The sequence below is a fragment of the Pterocles gutturalis genome, unplaced genomic scaffold (genome assembly GCF_000699245.1).
Source record: "Pterocles gutturalis isolate BGI_N339 unplaced genomic scaffold, ASM69924v1 scaffold25706, whole genome shotgun sequence".
NCBI classification, from domain to species: domain Eukaryota; kingdom Metazoa; phylum Chordata; class Aves; order Pterocliformes; family Pteroclidae; genus Pterocles; species Pterocles gutturalis.
Genome location: NW_010101192.1, coordinates 1 through 9,551, shown reverse-complemented (window position 1 = coordinate 9,551; position 9,551 = coordinate 1).

Here is a 9,551-nt window from a genome sequence, read left to right as displayed (position 1 = left end):
TTCCTGACGGTTGTGACAAACGGATGATCCCTTGTTCTCTCTTCCAGAGACTCCACGGCCAAGTGGAAGAGACAATAGGCATCGGAGCCTGTTCTCAGTCAGAGGAGGGTGAATCCATTGACTTTTAAAACCGCTTCGGGGCTGACAGGGACAGAAGTTGTCCATTAGCAGAAAATGGGAGGGATGTCCCCACGGGACACAGCTTCAACCAGAGTGCGCCCTTTCCGAAACTCTCTGCGAGGAGGGATTCACACAGCCACAACGAAAAGGTTCTCTGCTGGCTGAAAGCGAGCGCGACGGAGGTTTCCAAGTGCTCTGTTAGCAGGATCTGAACATTGTCCTTGCTCCATCCAGTTTCACTTGGGGGTTATGGGAATGACACGCGTGGTTTGCAGCTCACTGGCCAGGATCGGTGCTCAGATCTTCACACAGCGATTTAGTCACAATACGGGCCCCTAAGGACGGCACGCAGCAAGGGCTCCTCTCACCAGCAGAACAACTCAGCAGTTTCATTTGTGAATTAGGGACCTTCCTCCTGGAAGCAATGGCCTGAAGGTCACCCCTCAGGGATGTGCTAAAAGCACCTTAAATTCCTCGTGCTGTTTGTCTGGATGCTGCCTGACCCCACAGCGTTTCAAACTCCCTGTCGCTTCTGTGCTTTTACCTAAAATTTCAGGTTTAATCCATCCCACGGATCTTCAGCCCGTCTGCTGCTTGCAATCTCCTTGAGTGACTCCAGACCCTGGGCTATCTGGGGACTAGAGGGTTTCCCATTAAGCAGCAAACAGCATTTATTTCATTACGGTGTGTAACGACCTTTGGGGATTGTTTTTAATTCGGGAAAGAATTCTCGAGTCACTTCAGGCTTTCAAGCCAATATCTTCCTCATTTTCATGTGGCATCTTTATGTTCCTAAAGGTCTGCTTGGCGGCATCTGTCGCCACCATATTCCACTGCAATCTTAAATGAGTTAATTGCAACAAAACTTTCTGCTCTGCTGTCTTCATGCCTCTCCTGTAGTCTTTGTCACTCCTTCTCTAGGATGCAGTTTTCCCAAGCTCGCTCTATCTGTTCGACTCTCTGTTTATTGACGGAGGCTGGCACCGAACACTTCTATTTATAGCAGTCTTTATCACTTATTTCTTTATCGCTTATTTTGTGGCATTTCATGCCCATAATTTTCCCAGCTGCCGCAAACTTTCTTCGAATCAAGTAACTTGGGAGTAGCTCAGATGAGGGGGGCTTTGATTCCTCCAGAGTTTGTTTTCTTCCCCTTACAAGGCAATCTTTAACGCAGATACCACTTCACAGCGAAGTGCTGCTAGTAGTGATTCATTCGGCTTATTGAAAACTTGAAAATAGCTGAATCGGGCCCTTTGGTTGCCCAGATCCTTGTCTGGTGAATGCTTCCAATTACGCTTGATTCCCAGAGGTGTATCTAAATTTTCTTCAATTTCTGCCTGTCTGCTGCTATTTTCTCTGATAATTCTTTTTAACTGTAAAAATTAAATACAAAAATAATACTTGAAATCTGTCCCTGAGAACCCTCCTTTGCCTGCTCCCCCCAAAGCATGTTTTACCCAATGACTCTCGGGAAACACCGCTGAGGGGGCTGTCTCTGAGCCTTCTTGCTGAGTTTAACTTCTGCAACTGCTCAGCCTTTCTGCAGCCTTCTGCCTTTTCTCCCCCCTCCTTCTTTTTCTGAATTTCATAGACTGCCAAGATTTTTTTCCATAGGATTATCATTATTTTCCATGCTTTGCATGAACGAGTTGTATTTCTATTCCAAGCGACTGCAGTGCATTCCCTCTCCCCTCCGCCCTCTTCCATAAAGTCTCTCATTTTTGGAAGATGAATAAGAATTTAAATGGGAATTCTCACCCATAGTAATGAGAGCTGTTGTCATTTCCCCCAGCTCTCATTTCTTTTTAAAGCGAGAGCAGAGAGATACATAGAAAAAATATTGCAGTTTGTGGCCTTTGAGCACAAGCTTTGGCTATTGTCTGGGTTGGTTTTTTTGTTGTTTTTCCTGCTGGCTATGATGAAATTTCACAATCAGGTCTCCAGGTCTGTTATGGAGTCCCACGGGAAGAAATAGCCTTCTAGAAGCCGTGTTTACTTTGTCTCTTCCAGAAATCTGGGGTTTAACAACATTGTAATTAAATTTTTGTATGACAGATTGAGTTTCATCCTTCGGCATTTTCAGGCAACTTTTAATTCTAATGCCATCCACCCTCTGTTTATATTTAATTCGAGTAGCTCTCTGCTGCAGCCGTGTCCCGCAGCACAGCGATGCACTTTCCCTTTTCTCCTTTGGGCCAGTTCCTAGCAGCTACGCCCTCATCCCAGCCAGTACCTTCCTTTTTTTCCTACTGCAGCTTTGGATGTGAGATAATTCCTCAGAGACCTCGTCTCTAAGCCCAGCCTCAGGGGTTAGCTGATTTTCTCTGGTTTGTATTCTCCACTCTGTTTTTGCAGCCAAGGCTTGGGAGCAGATTCAGAAAACCTCCGCAATCCTGAAAAAAATCCAGAAATCCTCCAAGCCTGAAAAACTCGTCTCGGTGAGGTAAGACATTTGGATGTTCTGGAAGGTCCATCTTCCACAGCCAGGCGCTCCACGGCTGCAAAGCTGGGCGGGCTTCGCTAGCTGGAAAAGGCAAATGATGGTGCTGCCTGCTGAGGTGCTGGGCCCCCAGTTCAGCCCAGCACGACCGGCCAGTGCTGAGGGGCTCGCAGGGACAGTGGACCATCTCTGGCTTGTCAAAAGACGTCTCATGAGGTGACACTGCAGTGGGACGAGTGTTACGCATACGAAGCTCTCCTGGTGTACTGTATCTGAATAATTTGTGTTTGTCAGAGCTGCTGCCTCCCCTGGCTCAAGTTACAGGGGAAAGAAGCTTTTGATCAAGAAGGGCTGAGCTCTGTCCTTGCTGCTAAAGTGACACTGCCTTTAATCCACACGCAGGGCTCGCTTCTAGCCTGAAAAGATGTTTTTTCATGCAATTTTCATGTGCAGCTCATATTAAAAGCTAAAGCATGTAAAGGAAAGCTCCACACCCTTTATTTGCATGTCTGAACTGATGACTGCGCAGAATGGGACCAGCAGTGGCTGCGCGGCTGCGGAGGAGCATCACGCGTATGGTCTTTCCACCCCACAGGTCCTTCCTAGGGTTCATGCAAATGGACTAGGTGCACAAACTGAAAACAAACAACAGAAAATGCCCCGGGAATTCTTCAGGGAGCCAGAGTGCTCTCAGCCATTCTGATGAGCCAAGGGCAATTTAATAGGAGTCAGGTTTCTAAAGTGACTGTGTCATTTCAGAAAGGGAACTGGGGCGTTACCGTACGTAGCGCTGTCCTGACTCCTGCCTAGCGTATGAGCAAGAGGAACAACTAGATGCTAGAGATTTAAGAGAAATAAGATAAAGTATAATGAAACTGTTGGAACACAGATGAGTGGTGGGGGAAACGTGCATCTTTCCAAAAGCAATATCCATAGTACAGTTTGATCCCACCAGAGCAAGGAAGTTGGAGAATTCAAGAGAGTTCACCAAAAGCAGGGAGGGCAGCCATGGAAGAGAGAAGAGCATGTGATGAGACTCTGAGAGATTGACCACCTCTGAAAAAAGGAAAGAGAAATTATGTGATGGAGCAAAAGAAAACACAAAATGGCCAGGAGGAAGTACAGCAGGAACCTTCCATTTCTTTATTGTTGTAACACAAACCCAAAGGAATTGGAAAGCAGCACATTCCAAACCATTAATTTGCACATGTACCATTATGCTGAGCAACTTGTTGCCACAAGAAAGTGTTGCCATGGGCTTATTAGGCCTCAGAAAGGGAGTGGACCGTTGGGTCCCAGGAATGCCTGCAGTAGTCATAATGAGTGGTATGGAAATGGTATTGAACCTCCTGTCCCAGAGCTCCAGCCAGCCCAGCACTCAGCGCAGGATGAGATTCGACATGGGGAGGTCGCCCCCGTTTTGGCCTGGCAAACTGCCTGTGCCTGCTACAGCACGCCTAGCACCATCAGAGACGAGGTACCGCACTGAAAAGGTGTGAGGTCTGGTTGCCTTTCACGATTCCCTCGTTTTGTCCAAGCAATGACAGCACGTCTCATAACAGAGCCATGGCAACCCTCCAGATACCCGCGTCCTTTGTCTCGTCGCCCTCAGGTCTGCTCCTTCCAGCCTGCGGTGAGTGATCAAACCTTTCCCCTCTGCTGCTCTCTGCTCCTTATCTTGTACCCGATCATCTGAGGAAGGAAGAGAATGGTAAAATTAAAACAAACTAGTCCCTGACCTGAGACACTTTCCCTGTTGGTGAGGGATATGACTTGCACAAAAAATCCTGCAGACCTGAGGAGCCTAATGGAGCTGGGCTCTTTGCAGATTGCATTTCCCCAGAACAGTCGTCTTACGTCCCATCACACAGCTTTTGTCAGTCCTGGTTACATGCTCCGTCTAGTTTGGGCTGGAAGATCCTTGGGGCCCAAAAACCTCTCACCTGCTCTTGTCCCGCGAGTGTCCTGTCCACGAGAAGCAGGACAGAAATAGCAAACCACCATCAAAATGATCAGCAGTAATCTGTGAGCTGCGTGTTTTGCACAGCAAAGGAGAAAAAGGTCTGTGGCTTCACCAGGGATAGCTGCACAGGGTGGAGAACGTGATCAAAATCCCCCCACTTGGTAGTTGGAGGAGAATAATTTGATTGAAAGGCAAATCCTTTAATCTGCAGATATAAATCAGCAGAACGGCAGAATTGCTTCGGACAGAGCATATCATATAGGGCACGTACTATATGTCTTTTCCCTTTAAACAAACGCAGGCCCTCGAGCTGCTAACCTATTTATAAAAGGTAACTCAAGGCTACACGCAAGCTCCTGAGGACATCTCATTCTGTCATTACAGCACAGACTCAATTTTTCCGCCTCAGAATAATTGGGCTTGGTTTGTGAAGGTCCAGGCTAGAGAAGCGATCAGCTCCACCGGCCTGATGCTAAAAGCCCTCTCTGGTGCAGAGGAGCAGGATTAAGCCCTCTAAAAGGCTGGGCTGCCCTGCACTTCCCAGGACAAGGCTCTGCTTAGATAAAGAATGATGCAAATATCAGCTACTACATCATGACAAGCCTCTGCAGGGTCTCCCTGTCTTGCGTGCTGCGTGTGGGAAGTGTCCCTGGGTCATCCCTGTATCCTGGGATACAGGATAGGAGCCAGAGCTGTGCTTTGTGCCGGTGCTCCCAGGACTGCAGAGCCCTCAGCACTGGTCCTCAGTCCCCCAGCCTCAGTGCAGCACCACAGCCACCCTCCTCCTCCTCTGCCACCCCGGATACCAGGACAGATCAGCAGATCAGCAGATCACGGGATGTGCCAGCTGCAAGGCAAATCCCATGACCACTCAGAGAGACTTGACAGGTCTCTGGGATGGCAGGGATCCCTGGCCAAAATTCCATGCCTTCCATTGTGCTGGAGTCAGCTTTGATGAGCATAACAGCCCTGTCTGGCTGGCAAATATCTCCCAGTGACCCACGATGCTTTTGTTGTTGCCGGAGCAGCGTCCTGCCTCGTTCTGACTAGTTAGCTTCTCCTTGCATGCCTAATTCATGGCAGGGGAGTGGACGTGAAATGAAGACTGCGGCATGGGAGTGAAAGTTGCAGGCTAGTTTTGTAAGAGTATTCAAATTCTCTGAGATGGTTATATGCCTTCACTTTCAAAAGTATACAGAGACCTAAGTTTCCTGAAATGAGAGTGTCTTGCATGCTGATGTAAGTGGTGAATTGAGGCAATTCTCTGCTCCCCTCAAACATTTTATAGATCTGGTTCAATTTTTTTTTTTTCTCTACAGAGGGTTCAGGTTCATCACTTACTGCTACTGACGAGCACTCATTTTCGGAAATGACCCCTCCAAAGGCTCTGCTGCATGTCTGAAATGAGTGAGAGATCAGAGGAATGACAGCGAACCCCTCAGCAACAAGCAGCTCTTCAAGCAGCTTCCCCCGCAGCCCTGCCTCATGAGCCCTTCTCATGTTGAGCACTCACCTTCGGCTATCATGTCATGTGCTTTGGAGAGAGAACGACAAACTCTTGATAAATGGGCAGGAAAGCTGCATGGTTCATTACTGTTTCTCCCCAAGACTTTTGCTGTCAATGCCCTGCAATCAGCAGAGACAAACCCCGCCACATTACCGCGCGTCCTTAATTTGTGCTGGCTCCCATCAAAGTGGCGATGAATGAGTTATTTGCCAGCACTGAGCCCTCGCTCTCCAGCTCCCTCAGTGCTCACAAGTGACTCACATGGGAGTCAGGTCTACGCTTAGAGCAGCCCAAGTGCTGGCCGGCTTTACCTGCCCTGCTGGACTAATGGGCCTGGCCAGGAGTGACTCTGCAGGGAGATGAGCTGGTCTCCTTCCCTTTCCCCCGTCCACTTTCACTGTCTGGCTTGATGAAAGGGCAGAGCCATTGCCTACTAACCTCCTCTCCCTCCACCTCCCCCTCAAAAAAAAAGAGTATTCCCGCTCGCTATTACAAGAACAGACACACCTGTAGCGTCTCATAGATTTTGCCTACCTTTTGATCGAGGAGAGCGGTGCACGCTGCCCTCTCTTTCAGGCCAACTGTAGCTGAGAGGACTCAGGGAGTCTGGAAAGGCAGCTGGAAAGGCAAGTGGAGAAGTAGGTTATGCTCTTTTGAGGGATAAACAAAGATAAATGAGATGCTCTGAATTTTTGCATAGGGGAAGTATGCAGGGAGGCAACAAATGGAGTCTGTCCTTAAGTTGCTCCCGTAAAGCAAAGAGCTGGCTTCAGATTTTAAACTAAAAGAAGGAAGTTTCATACTAAACAGTGCTGCACAAAAGCCACGCTAAGCTCAGGTATAATAATAAAGTAGCCATCAGTTTTTCTGGACAAGCAAGGCCTGTAAGCACAGTAAGAGCTACGAGAACATGTCAGTCCATTGTTCACCTAGAAACAAGCCCAGCTGGGATTTCATCCTGCCTTTACGTTGATGATTTCTGAAGAGTTACAGGAGTTCACCTGCCGGGGGATAGAGGTGTAGCCTGTATTATATATTGTCTTTCCTTCCTTCTAGTCAGGAACAGGTTATTCTGTTCTGCAAATGTAAGCTGAGCTATGAAACACTCTCTTCCATCCTGCTCCTTCCAATGCCAATGATAAAAATTCACCTGGCTTCAGCTGAAGCAAGACAGGATCTAAGAAAATCAGGAAGGCCAGTTCTCAGTGTACTGAGAAGCTACGCGTAAGAGGGGAAAAAACCGTAACAGCTGAAGATTTGCAAGGAGTGCGCCAAAGAGTACAAAGAAGAAGCTGTAGATGGGGATGAGACAATCAGAATAATCTGTTCTCAGCTAGCACCGTGCATGGAAGAACAGTGATGGCAGACAGCTGCCCGGCCTGGGGTGATACACGCTGCAGAAACACATTTACTTCATTGCAGTGGAAGGAAAAAACCCACAGCTTTTGGGCTGATGGTGGCCCACCTCCCAGGGTTTACAAATTCAAGTTTTGTAAAGTAGGAAGGCCCTTGTGCAATGAAGTATGGATGTTTGGATTATGGTGGACAGCTGCTTGCTGCCAAAGTATAGTTTATAATGGACACACCTATGGCATTAAAGGGCAGCTACCTGCTCCGATTTACGGTAGTTAGGTGTGCCTGGCCGGGACTAGGGCGAGTTATCAAAGCTGCTGCTTGACAGAGCGAAGCCTGGACACTTCTGCCTCCTTAAAACACCAATAGTTTGCTCCTGTGTGACCACTGTGTGTTAAAGGCTTTGCACTCTGTAGTTTTTATTTTGGAGAATAAATACAGAGCTTGGTGAACAACCAGAAGTTCTTTTTGAAGCCAAAAGCAGGTCAGACATACTCCTTAACACAGCGCCGATGTAACCCACTACTTTTTGCTGTATTACAATGTCTGCTCCACAGGCACAGGAATTATTGTCCTGCACTAGAACCAGGGTCTACGCTGTCTTGGAGAGCACCTAGCAGAAAGGCTCCAGAGGAGAGAGGTGGATTTAGTAAGGAGAGAGAGGGATCTTTAAGCCTATGGTGATGTGAAGCTCAGGGTAGGCTGGGACAGCCCTGAAATTCAAACCGTCGCCCGATCCTCCCAAAGAAAGCCATTAGGATGCTGTTTTATCTTGCAGCTTAAAAATAGCCCATGGTGCGATCAGTTGTTATATATATATATGCCTTTCACCATGACACGGGATTTCCCCCCTCTTCCCCTTACAAGCTGTGGCCCTGGAAACGTACCCACACTCTAAAGTTTGGCAGGAGGGGGACGGGCAGAAGCTGCAACCTTAACTCTACCTGGCTGGGGTGTGCCCCCTTCCACAGCCTGATGCAAAGGGTGTTCCCTCCCTCAAGTGAGCAGACATAAGAGACACACCTATTTTTGTTTTAATTTAGTCACCACACTTTGATTTTCTTATCTAGCAGGCCAACATGTCACATACTCTCCTGAGATTTAGTAGCTCTGTAGCTCCCTCCGGTCAGATGAGTGACACACGCAACCCTCGGGCACAGGCAGGAACCTTGCTGTCAACAGACAGGGGATGATCGCCCTTGCTCATGAATTAACGCACAAAATAGGCTGTAATGGTTTAAACCACGAAGAATGAGGCTGACTATTCCTCCTGCGTGCTTGCTGTCACTGTACCAATACTGGATGGGCTCACCTTTCTCTTGTTTGCACCTTAGTGAGTTTCAGCCATGTGCACAACTACACCTGCTGTTAAAAAGCCTGTTCTCTCATCACGTACTGTCCCGCTATCTACATTTCATCCCTATATCGTGTTCTCCTGTCCTCCTGTCCTCCTGCACACAAAGAGGGTTGCATTTCTGGACCAGAAGGGCCAACTCTCCCTCTGGGAACAACCACCTTGGTCCCCAGAGGTGAGATGACAAAGCCTTGCTGCCAGGAACCGAAATGTGCTGCTTGTGTGTCACTGTGCGTCAGTGATGTACGTACGCACGCTAATGCCGGGGCTGCTCCCCCCTGCCTGGGGAGGGGACCCGCTCTTACCACCCCCAGAGACTGCCCCAGCTCCAAAGCACTGCTGCACAGACACCCTCCCCCCCTGCCAGCACCCAGGGCCTCCCCAGCCGCGCTCAGGCCCCCTCAGTGCCTGACAGCCCTCAGCCCCATGTCCCCTTGCCATACCCCCTTGGGCCCTTCCCTGTCACCTCCAAGTGTCCTTGCCGCCATCTCCCCTCACCACTTCCTCCCAGTCACCATCTCCCCTCACTGCTTCCCCTCAGCTGCCTTCCCCCCTAGCCACGTCCCCTCAGTTCCCTCTGCTTCCCCGCTAGCCACGTCCCCTCAGACCCCTCCGCTTCCCCTCAGCCAAGTTCCCTCAGCCACGTCCCCTCAGCTATGTCCCCTCAGACCCCTCTCTCCTTCCCTTCAGTCCCCTCTGCTTCCCCTCAGCCATGTCCCCTCAGTCCCCTTTGCTTTCCCTCAGCCATGTCCCCTCAGCCCCCTCTCTCCTCAGTCGTGTCCCCCCTGTCCCTCACCCACCTCAGCCCAAA